The sequence below is a fragment of the Phasianus colchicus genome, chromosome 1 (assembly GCF_987193195.1).
Source record: "Phasianus colchicus chromosome 1, bPhaCol1.hap1.1, whole genome shotgun sequence".
In the NCBI taxonomy this organism is placed as follows: Eukaryota; Metazoa; Chordata; class Aves; order Galliformes; family Phasianidae; genus Phasianus; species Phasianus colchicus.
The window spans coordinates 38,591,473-38,608,834 of NC_143436.1; the positions used below are offsets into that span (position 1 = coordinate 38,591,473).

The 17,362-nt window shown below is 42.6% G+C and overlaps 1 long non-coding RNA gene across 1 annotated transcript; it reads right to left on the reverse strand.

The window, feature by feature from the left end:
• Positions 1 to 3,048: 3,048 nt before the first annotated feature.
• Positions 3,049 to 11,311, reverse strand: LOC149919516 (uncharacterized). Its single transcript, XR_016463625.1, has 4 exons — positions 11,177 to 11,311; positions 5,050 to 5,180; positions 4,562 to 4,697; positions 3,049 to 3,751 (listed from the first exon to the last, which is right to left on the reverse strand). It is a non-coding gene; the product is annotated as an uncharacterized LOC149919516 (long non-coding RNA).
• Between the last annotated feature and the right edge of the window lie 6,051 nt (positions 11,312 to 17,362).

The window sequence follows — 17,362 nt, forward strand, 5'->3', positions numbered from 1 at the left end:
GTCTATACAGTTTTTGCAACGGTGCTCTCTTCCCACACAATGTTCTTCTCAGCAAAGTTGCTTTCCAGCTGGGCAGTCCCCAGCTTGGTGATGTTTCTCCTCAGATGCAAAAGTTTCCATTCTCCTGTTTTGAAAAAGTAACTTTTGCAGACAGCTCTCCAGAAGTTCACTAATATGAACAGGGGATGTAGTTCAGTTTTATTTCTAGAGTATTTTTCATATGTCATTTTCATCAGCAAAGTGTCCCCTCGCAGTAACCTGAATCATATGTTGGGCTGCAACTATTTTTTGCCTCTCCCAAGCCTGCATTTGGCTTCGTGAAGGTCATCCTCATTTTGAATCCAAAAAGCACATCCCCTTCCATTGGCAGTGGCTGCCTTGTTGATAGGATGGTAAATAGTATCACTGTGCCCCCAGAAAAAGCTTAAAAACAAAACAGGGAGATTAGACAGCAGCTGTTTGAGGAGTGGTGATGATGGGGCGGAAGGAGGACACTCCCAAGGCAAATATCCTTCTGCATCATGGTTAAAACCAAAATAAACCCAACTAAGAATAGATAGGACTAAAGGAGCAGTCACTGTATATAAAATGTGAGTCAGATCATACTGAAGAACAGGACATGTGGTACAACACATTGGACAAAAGGCTGTGTGCCTTGAGCTGGGAGCAATCAGAACAGACTGAAATGTGTGTCACTGCAATGTCCACCACAAACCAGACACCATCCTTGCACAAGGGTCTAAGGAAACAGGTGGGAGTGTTTCTCAGGGCTTCTCCTGTTGGATTATCCAGGCATATTAATGGGTTTGGCTTAGGGCATCTATGGGCAGTTGCTGCTGGTGGGTTTATATGGAAAGGAAGCTGGCTGTACCTCAAACGCTGAAGAAAAACTGGTACAACCCAATTGCTTTCAGCATTAATTTTGTCAACTGAGTTCATTACAAGCTTGATGAATTTACTGGCTGGGTAATCTGAACCCATTGATTTATAGATTCTGGCTAAATTATAACCTTAACATTATAATTGCATTGCTCAATTTTTTTAATTAGCTCAATAAGACTGCAGTAAGTGAGCCCGACAGACTGGTCTATGTGTTTATCTGCCTGTTTGTACTTAGTAATAAAAAAAAATGCAGAAAAAAATGAGTGTTAATAGTTATTTAGAATCCCAGACACTGGGAAGGAAAAGCATAACAGATGCAAGATTTGCTTGTTTGTTTTTTTCCCCTAAGTAACTCACACAAGGCAGAAAATACTGCCTCTCCCACGCAGATAATGAGCCACAGTGACTAAAGGATCAAAGGAGAAATAATTAACAACCCACTACAACTTCACACTTCATCAAAATGGCACTAATTTTCCAGAGTTAAGAAAAAAATACCCACAGAAAATAAGGGAGATGAAGAAGAATCATCAGGAGAAAATATTCTCCTGCAAATACTTCACAAAACAGAGCACTGTCACGGAAGGACTATTTAAAGAAAAAACAGACAACAGTTATTGAGACCTTTCAGGAATTTTCATTGCCTCGGGTCTTCACAGTGCAGGGGAGGATCTAGACACAGCAAAGCAGAGTGGCACAAGGCTAGTGACTGCAAGAAACCCATGTCAGATGGCTGTTTTCCCTGACAATGCAGGAAGGCCATATCCTTCGACCTTATGCTTCTGTGCCATTTATTGCTGGCCGCTTTTGTTTGCCACAACAGCAGTGACAATCGCTGGCGCTGACCCCTCTGCCATTTGTGCAGGTCTCCGTGCAGAGAGGAGGCTGGTGCTTTCCTCCAGCTGTTGTCACAGGAATGAAATATCAGCAAGTGAATGCCTCATATACTCTGCAAACTGGGGAAGTTCATGGCACTGCTTTGATCTTTTCATTATTCTGCAGGGTCATTGCCTGACTATTCAACCTCTGCTTGACAGCTTGGATCGTTAGAAAGAGGGACTTTAATGCATTTAATGTATATATACTACCAGAATGCTGGCTGTTGACAAGGTCAAGGAAAAATAATGAAATGCTGCAATTAGCAGAATATATTGGCCATTAAAATATGACGCCTCATTCTCTCGACAGAGACACTAACAAGAAAAAAATGACCTGATTAAAAATCTTCATGTTCTTGTAAATCAGAGGCACAGTTTTATGGCCACAGGTTCCAGCCAGCAAAACCTCCATGAGGTGCTCTCTGCAGATCTCTGCAGTCCCAAAAAGCACTGGGCAGAGGTGTGATACTGGGTTAGAGCTGGGAGACATCACTGGGAGCTGTGCTCCTGCTGCTAGCCTTGCTTTAAAGCCACACCAATACACAGTTCTCTGAATTAAAGTGCCTCAGTGTGACTGGAATGAGCCCTGTGTACGTGTTGCAGCAGCAAACAACAGTAGGAATTGGATGTAGCTGAAGAGAAAACACATCAGCTAAAAGTAGCCAAGAATAAGCAGCACTACCTAGCAGATTCCAGGGCAAAAGGTTTGGGTTTCTCTATCTTAATTTACTGCAGCCTGTTTACAGTCTTGGCCCTTCCATAATTCATTCTTCCTGAGCGTAGAAGAGGGAATTCACCACTCATTTCTAGCACACTTACAATTTAGGAGAGGAGTGGTGCTGTGCAATCTGTTATTGGCAGACACTGGCTTCTGGTATTTTGGCCTAAAATCTAAAAGCCCATTAGAGGGTGTATTGACACCACAGCTACAAATAAATCTTTAAGGCTTGAAAAATATCTCTCCTTGAAAAACATTTCTCCAGTTGCCGAAAAAAAACCAAACCAAAACAAAAACCAAGCTGCAGTAATGTTAGGAAGAGGTTTAACTAATTGCTGCTGTTCAATACATACACCCAGCAACAGCTGGAATAACAGAAAGAGGTGTCTGACTTGGAGCAGCAGATGTTAGGAATTTTATCTGGTCAGATCTGATGGCTGATTGGAGGTCCTGCTCCACATCTGTGAAACAGTCACCAGATTCCACATACCACATTTCTGAAGCAGACATTTCAGGGGTGTTAGGAATAGAAGAACACATTTGTTCCAGAAGTGTTGAGAAGGAAATAGGAGTGGGGCAGGAAAATAGTGAGTGTGTAAAGTCACTTTATAAATGCCAGTGGTGAGTACCAATATGTTTAAAAATCATGATGTAGGCTCCAAGCATCGCAGTCTGCAAGTTTAAAGTTAGAGATTACTCAATATTAAAATTAGTAACATGTAGGGGAGCTTTATTACAGTAATTAATTCACTGCAGTTGCTAGCACGGATGACATTAATTACACTGAACACAAATGTCTTCCATGTCTTCCTTATGTGCTCACAAAAGATTAAGTGAGGTGGGATTAAGCCCTCAATCCTCACAGAACCACGCTGATAATAATGATGGGATCCAAAGCCTGCAGTTTGGGTGTCGCAGCGGGGTATGAAAACCTCCCATCCCAGCGAGCAGCCATGGTCACCATCCCACAAGGACTGGGGTGTTCCCCCAGGAAACAGCAGGCAGGAGGACTCATGGCCACGCTCCCTGCTGGCAGGGTGATTTGGGCAGGGAGCGGGGAGCTGGGCCTGGCTTTGGCCTGGCTGCAGCGGCTGCTAAGATTTCACATATGGGAGGGAAAGCTTTGTTCCTTGCTTTTCTCCATGAGCAGATTAAATTTCCTTTCATGCACTTCATGGACTGTGACCAACGCTCTCCAGCTGACATTGATCCACGAGGGCTCGGGTGGGGCTGCTGATAAATCCCACTCAGCGTAGCAGAGCTGTTGCTGTTGCTGCAAGAGGGAGGAGGTGAGTGAGATGCGGCTTGCAGTATGGAGCTGATGCTGTCTGGCTGCTGAGATTTGGATTAGGCAGTCATAGGAGCTATGCTTTTCCACCCCGTGCTGGTTTGTTGCACTCATTCCTTCAGTCTGGCCTTCATCTTGTTTCTGCAAGGAGCACTGACTCCTGTTTTAGATCCAGTAGCAGAGGACTGTGTAGCAGTCTATACTCTTTTTATACTGGAAAACTGTAAGGGAAGCTTATTTCATACAAATTTATAATGAAAATGTAAACAAAATTTGAAAAGCCAGGCACTGTGCTCTGTTTGTATTGGGTGATTAATATGTAGGGAAAGCACTTTTGTCATTCCCAAGTTGTAGAATGAGATCTTGATTTTGAACAAAGTAGCTTTCACGTTTCCCAAATATTCCCCTTCTGTTTCATTGTTCTTTTCTTGCTGGCTGCCTGTGAGAAAGGGAACTGCTACTGCCAACAACTGAAAGCCTGACTTCTTTCAGCAGGAGTGCCATCCTACACCAGGTTAAAGCATTCACCTCCATCATTCTGAGCATTAAACTACTGGGAAGCACTCTGCAGACATCTGAGTTGGAGGTGTGGTTCTGCTTTTATGGCTTTTTATTCCCCTTCCTTTGCCTGGGCTCCATGACTAGCTCCCTGCCATTCGCTTCCTGGGTCTCCTGCCCTTCTCACTCGCAATGGCAGTGAGCCTGCTTTATAGTTACCAGAAATCCTTTATGATTGCACAAATACAAGCAAGTTACTGGTGTTAGCACTCTTTAAAAAAAAAAAAAAAAGACAACCTTTTATGTGCACTTAATGACATATGTGAAGCCTTCAGAGGCCTGAATATCCCCAAAGCCAGACTTCTGCAGGCTCCACACCCCTCTTCCTACTCCATCTGCTTGTGTTTTAATACACTTCTGTCCTCGTTCCAGGCTGAAAAAAAAACAGTGAAATGCAATGAAGTTCTTTAAATAAAGATGCTGACATCTAATATGAATTCCTTCCCTCCTTCCCTCCTTCCCTCCTTCCCTCCTTCCCTCCTTCCCTCCTTCCCTCCTTCCCTCCTTCCCTCCTTCCCTCCTTCCCTCCTTCCCTCCTTCCCTCCTTCCCTCCTTCCCTCCTTCCCTCCTTCCCTCCTTCCCTCCTTCCCTCCTTCCCTCCTTCCCTCCTTCCCTCCTTCCCTCTCCAGCCATTTAGTCAATCTTCTGTCTCACAGTTATGAACGATTTTTCTAAACATTAGAAGAAGTACTGCTGCAACAACTCGTCCTTCACACATTTCTCACCTTGAGCCTTTGCTGCCTTTTTTCTCCCTGATCTAACTGCACCAGGTGTGGCTGCTAGGACTGTGTGTTCGTTTGTTGTCTGTCTGTTAGTCAAATGTTCAGCTTCATAAAGCCTGAGTGGATTCCAATTCCTGGAAAAAGAAAAGAGCACGAGCGCTGCAGGTGGGGCACAAGTAAAAAATGGAAAAGAGTTTGTGAGGTGCCTGGCTGTCAAATGCGTTCTGCTTAGCATCATTCAAAGCACCATGATAAATAAATAGAAGCACATGGGATTTGTCCACAGATACTAAAACAGCACACAGAGCCATCTACTTGTTAAAGAAGCATACGGCATACCGCTAGTGGCTGGCATGCTTGCACCTGCTAAATATTTGTTGGCAATGATGCTGCTTGCCAGCTTGAGGTCAGTTTGACAAATGTGTTTATGGAGCCACATCTCTGCCTTTGACTCTCTGGATCATTTCTCATGCCCACGCTGTAATTACAGTGAAGCAGAGGAATTTGACAAGCTCATGGTTTGTTGACATAATACAAAAAGGGCAAAAAACTTTCCTTAGGAGAATGAAAACTGAGCACAAATTAAATGAGCCCAACCCTAATGCTCAAGTGATCCTCTGAAATTTGTTGCTTTAGTTGAAAGAAGATGTCTAAAACACCAGGCTATGGCTGAGCAGGGAGTTACAACCACTACATTGCCAGCCTTCAAAAAATTGTTTCAGAACAATCAAAAGGAAATATTTTATCTGCTTGAATTCAGGTCTTCTATGAACTAGGAGGGAGATGACAGCAGCAGCTAAGGCTGAAGAGACACAAGATGTTGAGGATGCAGGGGCAGTCTGATCTGAGAAAGGTTGTATGGAGCAGTCCCAGATTCTGCTCCAGGCAGCAACAGCTGATTTCAAATGCAGTTCTGTGTGCTGAACACCTCCTACAATTGTCACTAGGTCCCAAATCAGACACATTTGTGGAAAAGACAGCGTAAGTGGCAAATACAAAAAGGAAATTGCAGGCTGCAATGGCTCAGCATTGAGATGCTTTAAGAAAAACCACAGAAGCTAACCACCTGTGCTGAGCAGAATGAAAATCCAGGCTACAATCTAATTAGTGCCTTGAAACAGGATTTCTACATCAGCACAGGAGCACACAGTAAGCCACATGGTTATTTGTGAACAGCAGGAGGTCTGTCCAGAGCTTTGCATGCACTCATCATGTACACATTATGCAAAGGGGAGGAAGCCAAGGGGTTGGGGTCTCCCCTCCTTGCAGTAGCATTGTATCACTGCCTGCACAGCCCCTGCTGCACAGTGTAGTCGTGCACATTCAGTCACACAGCTCACCCCATTTCTCCTTTCCCTCTTTCTTCCATCCGCAGCTGAATATGGCCTCTATGAGGAGAATTAGGTTCTTCCAGTCTGATAGGGATGTTTAATGTTGAACAACAACATTATTTTGTTATGTGAATAAAATACAGAAAGATTCACTGATAACCAAAATCTCCCTGTTACCATCAGCGCACTTGAAAATGTCTGTGCTGCAATGGGAAGAAGCGCTTTATTTAGATTGAATCCACAGCCTAAAAGGAAACAGTAAGCTTTTCAAATTAGTGCTGTTCTTTAAAAGCTTCTCTTTGATAGTGTTAGAAAAAGACTTCTTCCATAAAAGGAAATTTTCTATATTAATTCTCCAGCTGGTAGTACTTCGCTGTCCTCATAAAGATGCTGCTTACATTGAGGAAAGAAAGATTAGAGCAACCCCCCTGCCCCCACACCCAGAGCTGCTTTTATTTTGTTTGAAGAGATGAAATTATTCTGGAGAAGTTGAGCTCCATGGCAGAGAGGGGCTGGAGGCACTTAGTGCCAAGCACATTGCCAGCAAGACTCCATTGGAGACCAGCGGGTGCGCATGGATGGCATGAGCAGCTGTTCAGCCACTCTAAGTGAAAACGCAGGCTGTGAGCTGGGGCAAATCACTCTTCCCAGCAACTATGGAAGAAAGTGGATGTGGAGAGGGTAGGGATGTAAGTTCTGGTTGGAGTGAGCAACAAGAAGAGCTGCTGCTGCTACTAAATTGACATATTCTCACAATTATTCCAGGTGCCTGGCCAGATGTGCTAATTCAAAATAAAGTGGGCAAGATCACAGAACTGTAGAAAAAAGACACGAAAAGGCCTTGTTATTAGAAATTCCAGTGATTAAAGAACTTTGTCCTCTTGAGGTACTCTGCTGCTCTGCTGCCCTTGCAGCCTGAACATCAACACTCTATTTCCTCTACTGTAATTTAATTTCCTTGCTCCTTCTTCACCTCTGGCAGGACATGCGTGAGGGGAGGAAATTAACCATCACCCTTTTTGTGATGAGCTTTTATGCATTTGAAGACTACACCCTCTGTCTCCTTCAGCTTTTCCTACTCTGGACTATGCACTCCTAGTTCTTTCCAATTTTCTCATATTTCATATATGATGGGACATCTTTGTTACTTTCTTTTAGGCTTCCTCCGTTCCTCTTTAAGAGTGATATCCACCACAGCACTATAGCTGAGAAGCTGGAATAAAATGAGGTGAATAATTACATCGTAGAAGTGAAGGAAAATAGCTGTATTAGCTGTTCTATATTAAAGAACTCAAACATTTAAGCATCCCCATCTGATGATTGCTTTTCTTTTCCACATCAGTATATAACTTATTGCAGTTTGTGCAGTGTGCACCTCCTCCCACTGGTGCCTGCATACTTTTTATTTTTCCATCCAGCAACAGATTGTTCCTAAGTCTACGTCCTCACAGAACTACATATTAGTTAAGACTATTTCTCCAATTTGTCACTATCCCTTGAAACTGCACTCATCTCACCAGCATGGTTATAACCCTTTCTAGGCTTTCATCACAACACAGTAATCAATATACAGCCTATTCTGTCACCCAGATTACTGGAGAAACTGAAGGACAGCAAAGTCAGGATAAACTTTTGCCAAGTCTTTAGTCTTTAGTTAGACAACAAACCATTGGTTGACTACCATCTGACTTTCTCCTTTCCAATGTATTCTGGTGCCAAGAGTGGGACTTGCTCTCACTTAATTTTAGCCACCTAAAAATTGACACCTAGACTACTCCAGTCAAGCAGGCTCTTCTTCCCTGCCAGTGGGGAGATACAAACACCAATCTTCAACTTTGGTCAGAATTTACAAGCAAGAATAAATTGCCAAGAAAAAAAGTGAGTTTCTTTGACTAGCTAAATTAAGTAGCACACGTGAGGTAAATGTAATTCCCTCCTCTGAAGGTTTCAGTTCCTCCTTTCTGCAGAATTTCAATAATAGCATCCCCTCTCTCACTGTCTGTCAAGTGGAGCTCTTTGCAAGATGGATAGTTTTTTACTGTGTATTTATGTGGTGGCTTTTTCATATGAGGTCTCTGAATATCACTGCAATACAAAGAACGAAGAAAAAATTTTGAATCTGGTTCTCCGCACCCACACAACAATTCAGATTTTATAGCTTGTGAAGAGAATCAAGCTGACCATTTTTTTCTATAGGCCAATCCATCTAGGCCTAGACAAAGACTTGGATTATAATTTCAAAGAATAGAGTGAACATTTCTTACATTTCTACTTAACAGAAAGGTTCTTTCAAAGCACACAGAACTTTGAGGCTCATCCATCACACCTAGTCTTTAGGTCATAACAGAGCAATCCGATTGACAGTCACAAGGGTTGTTAGACCAAGAGAAACATCTTCACTAAGGATGGTGAAGTGGAGCACTCTCTTCTGCCTCTGCTGAACTTCACTCCTGGTTTCACGCTGGCCTGCAAGCAATGGCAGATGAAGCAAGGACATCAAATGTATTCTTGAAGGCTTCAGCATAAAGAGATGTAAGGGATGTGAATCAGCTCTTAAGCAGCTGTAGTTTACAGTACGGCTTAAAAGCATGACCCTGGGTCAGCAGCAGCTTCCCATAACATACTGGGCTGTGAGCTCTGGAGGTTGAGGAGCTGACTCATGAGCCTTCCTGTTACCCCTGTTTTGGGGACAGATCTCCCTCAAGAAAGATGGAGCAAAGAGCTACAGCAATCAATCTTAACCTGTTGTCATACTGTGTCAACACCCCTGAGTCATCCAATGAGCTGCACTTGTGCTCTCCAAATCTACACAGAGAGAATGACTTCATTCACATATTTGCCAAGCACAGGGCACTCTGCACCTTTCAGGAGTTACTCGGCCATAGCACAGGAAGCCTCTTCCAGAAGACCTGGCACACATTTATGTTGGGAGGGCTGATGGTGGGTGACACAGGGGAACTCACCCTTCCGAGGTGGCTGAGACTGATACTTCTGCAACCCTGGTGAAAAGCAGCCTGGGTTCCGTACTGAATTAGAATTCCCCAGGAATTTATAACTGTGCTCACACTGCGCAGCCATGTGTAAGATGCCGTGTGGTATGAATGTCCCTGCTCAAGGCCTTACTCTTTATTGAACAAGCAGTGTAACTTACATCTGCCAAATTTCAGGCAGTATGGCATCCAAGTATTAAACATCAATATGCTTAGCCTCACTAGCTGTATTTCTTTCAGTAAATCACCACAAAAGCACAGATAACCAAGAGAGATTATCCAATGCTCTTCTGGTGCGTGGTCCTCTCTCTCTCATTCTCCATCCCTGTCCTTGTCTATTGCCTCGTCACTTTCTGCACATGACATGAGACTGGAAGCATCCTCCTGAGTTACTGAGTCCCATTCTCCCCCAGACATTGTTCAGAAAGGTTCAGAAAGAGGTGTGTCTTCAAAAACATATTGCAATACACAAACATTGAACTCAGAAGACCCAAATAATAGATTTTCATGTAGCAAATGGGAGAGTAAGGCCCCGGACTATGTGGGACTCATCCAATACCCTCTCCTTTGTTGCCAGCTGAGTGAGGAGCACTTATCAAAATCTTTCTAGAAAACTAGTGCCTTTAAAGGCTGTCACTCCTTACCTGAGGTCCTGGAGCACATGATTACTCCAGCCAGAGGGATGAGTGCCCAGCTATTTGCCACTTCCAGGTCTCAGACCTTGTATGTTAAGAACAGTTTGTGCCAAGCCACTGCTTGGCTGAGGCTTCCTTATATAGGATGATGGAGCAGGGGGAAAAGGGAGAAAAGGAGGAAGCTGAAGAGTAGCAAAGATTTACAAGGTCATTCCTAGTTCCAGAATACGGCAAAAGACTGTCTTGAATCTAGGAAGGAACTATCATGATAAGCAAATTTTCATTTTATCCAAATTATATCTGGATCCTTAGCTGGTCCTTTCTTTTTCTTCTTCTATTTTTAATATCTCTCATAGAAGCAGAAAACTGTCTATGACTACTACTGTCATGCAGACTAGTCATGCAGACAGTGCCAGGAAGATTTGATCATGATGAAGACCACATCTCTTTCAACATTTGAATGATTTAGCCGAACATCTGCAGAATGATGCCACAGAATAATGACAAATAGTCATTTCTGACTTCCTGTCTTCTCACTCAATATAATATTAAATAGAGTAATAACATATATTAAGAAACTTAGCTTTCCTATGAAAGAAAGGGATGCTGTATGCCTCCAGAATAGATTTTGTGCAACTTTTATGCATGGGGAGGTAATGCATGCCATATCTATCTCTACCCCAATGCTTAGTGCAGGTCTCATTACAGACCTTCTATGTTATCATCTTACACTTTTAGGCTTTTGTGACATGAAATAATGAAAGAAAATCAGTCAAAAACTGAATAGCTACCATCCTCTTTGCATAAAACCGGGTGGGAAAATGTAAATCTGTTCTCTCACATCGTATAACTTAGCTAAGATTACAAAGAAATGAAAAGCAATGTATCCAGTGACCAGAGCAAGTCTTTTCAGGACGGCACCTTTTATTAGTAATCCCTCTTCCCATATAAACTGCCCTTCTTCTCCCTCACATGCTTTCTCTCTCCTCACACCTGTTATTTTCAAGGTTAGGATAATGGATTGTACATCCCCAAGGAACCAACAGAATGGGTACAGAGCATTTGTCTTGCCAGAAAAAACAAGCTCAACCCAGACACTGTTTACAGAGACAGACCTCCCAAAGCACTCGTAGTCTGCATTACGTTTTTTTAAAATACAAACTCACAAACTCACCTACAGATTTATCAGATGAGATCAGTGATTTCATCTTACTGTAATGTATCAGCTTAACCGAATATACCCCTTGTAGATCCTTTCTGAGAGTGTGCATCACTGTTCCACAAAAAATACCGGTAACGATGTCAGTGATGGTCAGCAGGACAAGCATTTGCATTCTGCCCCAGTTTTAAGTAACAGAGGCCCATTTTCAAAATGAGTCAACTCATTTTATGCCAAGAACAGTTGGCAGCAAAGCTACAAAAGCATGTATGTTGCCACATTGTGTTCAGTCATTTTAGTTTTGCAATCATAGAGCCAAACAACAGGATGTGAGCTAATGCACCTTTCAGTAAAACTCAGGCTGATTTTGGCTATTAATGAGCATCAGAGTTTATTGGCTATCAAACAATGCAGTGAACTTGAAATAGAGTTCAGATTATTTTAGTAAAAGAATATCCAATAACAGTAATCAGTCCTTCAATGAAAAGGTTCTAAATAATTCAGTAATGATGGTGTGGCTACAGGCATAAGGATGGGAATAGTAGCCTATGCATTTCTTTAAAAAACCTTATCCTTCCTTTATATCTGAGTACCAATGATTTAAGCTAAGGACAGTAACAAAATAGGGCCTAGCACTTCATCTCCCAAGGTCTATATCTATACTGGGCTCTATGCTGCCTCCTTAGGAGGCAGAATGGTGTAGATGTACCCTTCATAAGGACCTGTCAGTCCCTCTTACTGGCTCCTAAACATTCTCCATCATGTCCCCCCACTACTAAGCCATACTGCTACTCAGAATAGTTGGCCATTATTGACCAAGAAATGCTTTGCTCTGAAATACAACAGGACTTCTTCCAGACAGCATCACACTACTCTGCATGTAGAGTTTACTCCTTTACTCCTGTTCTGTACTCTAGGGGCTGTTCACTTTTTAGTCTGCATGTTTTATCTGGCTGAAACCTTGTGTCTGAGTAGTTGGAGCTGAGGATGGTAAGCTTCAGTGAAAACAGTATTTACTTCCCTAAAGAAGCTGCAGCCAATGCTCTCCTTAAATCTGTATTGTTGTCCTTTAACAGGCTAAATAAAAATTTCCTGGATTTGACCTTGTTTTGCTTTTGTTGCTCTAGAAGAAAGAGTTTTGCTTCCCTATCTCAAAACTGTTTGAGTCACAGTCTTAACCTCTCCTTGACTTCACTTGTATCAATGGGTTTGCCTCAGTACAGCCAGAGCGGTCAGAAGTTGCTATGATTCAGCTCTTGTTGTTCCCTGCTATAAACTGGATCCTCAAGGCTGCGCTGAACACACAAGGAAGGAGAGGACTTTCAAGCAGCTTTTGGATTTTTGGATGTTTATTTTTGGTTGGTTTTGTTTTTCGTTCTATTTACATTTCCCCTCCATTCTCCCCAGAACGGTACTGCAAGGAAACACGAAAACCAGTCACCAGTTTCCCATTTAGTCAGCAAAATATGAACAGTAGGACTATCTCTTGTACGGGTGTTCTTTACACCAGGGGACTCCAAATGATGCCTCTGCAGCAGTACCTGACAGCAAGAGCCTGACTGCGAGCACTCTCAGTGCCACGCATCATGGAGTGCAGGAATGCCCTTAAGCAGCCTAGTGTCAGGTATATTTCATGGATAATGAAAACAGCCTGCTACATTTCCTTAGAGAATGAAGCAGCCATAAGCAGAAGCAGGCCCTCCTGCCCAAAATTCATTGAAATCATGCAAAGAACTCATCGCTTTGAAATATAAAAGAAACTCTGTCCTTTTCAGCAGGACAAACTCAATTAGACAGAAAAAATGGAACAGCTGCTTTTTCAAAGAGACAGACGACCTTATGGTGTAATTTTCACACTCAGTCGATCAAAGCTTGTGGTGTGATTCATTGACCATGAGAATGAAACTAGACAAGAGACATTTTTGAAAGGTCATTCCTTCCTACTGATACAAGAGACTTAAGTCAGATATTACAGGAGCCTCCTTCAAGAGATTCTGGCTGCACCTCCACTTGCATAAAATAAAATAAAATTAAATTAAATTTAAAAAAAAAAAAGATAGAAGATAAAAGAGCAAATATCATGCAGTGGCATGAAACATTATGGTCAAACTTTAAGGTTTTCCCCTGCCTCCGTGGTCAGTGATGCAGTATTCCCACCCCCAAGCTTTTGCTGGATCTGGCCAATGAAGCCAATGAGAATTTGTGTTGATTACAACAGGCAGGCTTGTTGTGAAGGAAGATGGAGAACAGCTGAAAAGAGATGACAGCCACAGCTTATAAGAGCAGGTGTTGGGATTTAGCTTCAACTGTTACCATTAGCCTCATTTAAGCCAATATTCCCAAGCCCGGGGACCTATAAATACAATAAAGGAATGAAAGTCCCTCTGGATGAATGTGCAGATGCAAGCCAGAAAACTTATTCAGTGTATAATGATGCCTCTTTCTTCTTTGCTGCTTGCAACAAGGGGAGGATCAGAGCAGTTCCTTCCCCTACACCATTGGCTTTGGGTCCAGATTGGGGTTTTCATCTCTCCTGGACAAAGCACAAGGAAATGGCATCTTCAGTGACAATTCCCAAAGGAGAAGGGGATCCCTCTTCTGCTTTCTCCTCTCTTCAGACAGTATTTCATTCAGGAACGCGATGGTGTTGGTAGCCCCTTTTTGAAATGAACACTCCATTGCAGTGCAGCAGCATGACAGCCTTAGCAGTGGTAGGTAGCCACATGCCTGGCTATCTAATCAGTGCTGAAAACTGTCTGCCCTCTGCAATGCTGAGTAACAGGTGGCTAACTCCAAGCAAGGCTGCTCAGCTCTTGCATTCACCTACAGGAAACAGATGGGCCAAAAGTTCCTAATCCTACCCTCTATTGTTGTTTGTTTGCATCCTTCTCTAGCCCATGTTGGGTCACTGCTCTCAATGAGCTATTGAGAAACCTCCCTCTGCTGTCTCCATCCTGTACCTTAATGAGTCCCTTTCATAAGTTCCAGCCAGGCATACAAACACTCCTTCTATCTATAAACCATCAGTTGGCTTGGGGAGAAATTTTAATTGAAACTTCTTCCCTGCACAAGACCCACCAGTTTGCGTATGCACATACACTTAATGGTTTTGTTTTTATCAAATTGTTTTGGTTTGGAAAAGTAAAACAGCAACACAATTGCCCCTCTAAACTCTCCTCAACTTCTTTTATTTTCAGATTTTGAGATAAGATTTTTTTTTCATCTTTGGAAAAAAAATGTCATTTCATTGAAAAATACGTAGTTAAAAATAAAGAAATGAAAGCTTAAAAGCAAAATTAAGTTATTTTTTCTTTTTTTTTTCAGTTTTTTGGGACTGTTTCCCAGCTGTTCTGGTTATCCAGACATCCCTTCCTTCCTTTAAACTATCTCTGTAAGCCCAAAGCACAATGCTTACAACCAGGAAGGAAGACAGACTGTTTCTCCAGCCAGAATACTCATATATTACTATGTCTTGATTCATCTGGAATTACCCTTGTTTGACTCTTCTACAAGACTGTTGACTTTGACTGAACAGAGATTTACATAACTTACTCTTGGGAATCTTGAAGGCTGATAACACGTTGCCCTGAGAGTGTCATTTCCCTATTTCATTTCAACAGCAAAATAAATCAGAATACACTACTGCATATTACTGCTGTGGTAAAAAAAAAAAAAAAAAAAAAAAAAAGAACAAATGGCTCCCCATCTACTTCTCATATCTGCACTAGAGACAAAGGAAACATTAATCAAACTATTTGATAAAATCTTCCTATATGGGGCCAGAAAAAATGCAAGCAAGCTTGCATGTTGCTGGAGGCAGCAGCATATCTACCACAGGCTGCAGTGCTAGCGTAGTACTCACAACATTACTTACTCTCCTCTCTGCTCCCAACAGATGCAGTGTTCTGTATTATAGAACACAGAGAGCAGGACCCTAGCCCCTCCACATATCCCATACAGATGTCAGAGGTGGGAATCCTATTCATGAGAGGATGATGATGCAGGAAGATGAAATGATTTCTTGCTTGGTGAAGGCAGGTAATAGAGTAACTATGGATCTGATGGATCTGATGAACGACCATCATTCATGACTTACATGGACTTGGGAAAAGGTGAACTTTCTGTTTCTAAAACCCTGTTAAAAGTCCTTTTGAAGTGATCCTGTTTAAGTAAATAACAGCACGGAGTGGGAAGCACTTCTGTAGGCACAGAAGCATGAGGACAGGAGCCCACCATTAGGCATCTGCATTTCTTAGTGCTTGGCCTACCCTCTGTTTCTCCCAGCTGTAAAATGGAACAGAAGGGTGCAAGGGTGCCACAGTGCCTTATGCAAGAACCAGGAACTGCTGCTTGATGAGGCTTTGTGGAAGGTTACATGCCTGATGGTGCTAGTAATGTTTGGGTCAGTAAAATCCTTTCTACATCTCCCATCTCCCCGTCTTTAATGTCTGTGTCATTATAACACAAGACAGCCTGCAAACATTGCAGCTTTCCTGCTGTGAGCAACCTTGACTGATAGCTGACATTTCACACTGTGGCTTCTGGTCTTTAGCTTGTGCCCTAAAGAAATTAACTGGTTGGAGTCTGACATACATTTTCATGAGGAAAGAGGTTACCAAACTCATGAAGTGCTGCTTTGAACTGCTACTGTGTGAGCCCCGGCAATCAAAGTGCAGTGCTTTTTTAACACAGTGGTCATCATTAAGACCCACAGAACAGCCAAAATCTTGCCTTTTCTTACTCTTTACCATAAAAAGCTCAGTGGATTATTACAGTGCCAGTTCATCAGTTCATTTATATTCCAATGTACTCTGCTTTTGGTCTGACCTAAGATATGTAAAACGCTGTACTAGCAATTTCAATATTTTCTTAATTGATACATTCCCTTAGAGTCATTCTGCACCACTGGAGCAGATCAAAGAGGATTGGCTTTCACTCTCAATCCTGCAGCAAAGCCAGAAGCATCCTAATTCCAAGCAACACAGGAAGATTTCTTAAACACTATCATTTGCATTTTCCTGAGAGCTCAGCTATCAATACGCACTGTTCCCTTCGCTCTCTTTTCCTCTTTCTCTCGTGAACCGTTTCATTGTCTGTTTACTTCATCTGATATTTTCCACTTCTGGTGTTGTCTTCCTATTTTTTATATTCTTTTTTTTTTTTTTTTCCCCACACTGTGCTATTGCTTCAATCTCTCTTCTTACTGCATGCAAATCCCTTCTGTTCCTATTTGTTGTCTTTGTCCCATGTCATTCTCTTGCAGCCTCTCCCCCCTTTCAGTCTACCTCTCCATTTTTTGCCCCATTGATCTTCATTGTCCATTCCTGTTTTCCTTTCCACTAGAGCACAGGAAAGGAAGAGCACTGTTATGACTGCAGCCTCTCTCACACCTGAAGGCCCTGGGAGAACTGGTGCCCCTCCATACTGCAGCCTTGCAGATGTATTCCTGCTCAGTCCCTGCCCAGAGCATTTGCAGTCCTTTCCTCAGAGAAGGATTTCAAAGCTCAAATAGGACTTACACCACTTGCCTCGCACCAACTGTTCTCTTGACAGTCACCAGCTAAATGCACAAACTGCTGGAGGGGTGGAGAGGCTTGCTCAGAAAGACAGCCTGCAGATATGGAACAAGGGATGGGAAATAATTGCTCACCCTCTAGTCTTGTGCATTAATGGTACGAAAATGAACCCAGAAAATGAAGCAGCATTTGCAATTAGCCTCACAATATGTGCAACAGTCTGGATGCTTAAGTAATAAAGCAGCCTATATTTCCCTCTCCGCGCAGCTCCTCTTAAGCTGGTCGTTTAACTGCAGGCAATCTTAAAATTAAATCCTTCTGAGGCTGATGAGAGACATTCAGAAGGTCTACATCATTGTGTCCTTCCCTCAAGAGAGTGCACTTTATTCTGACCTCCTGCTACGCCAGAGATTTCAGCTTTTATAATTAATAATGTCCTGAAGCAATCTCATCTCTAGGACCCTAGCCCCTCCATAGCTCCAAAACCAACTTTTTACACGGGCAGATAGTGATAGGACAAGGGGGGATGGTTTTAAACTAAAGGAAGGGATAATTAGTTTAGATGTCTAGGGGAAATTTTTCACTGAGAGAGTGGAAAACCTGCTCCTGACTTATTGTCTGGCAACCCTGCCCACAGCAGGGTGTTGGAACTAGATGAACTTTGAGATCCCTTCCAACCTCAGAA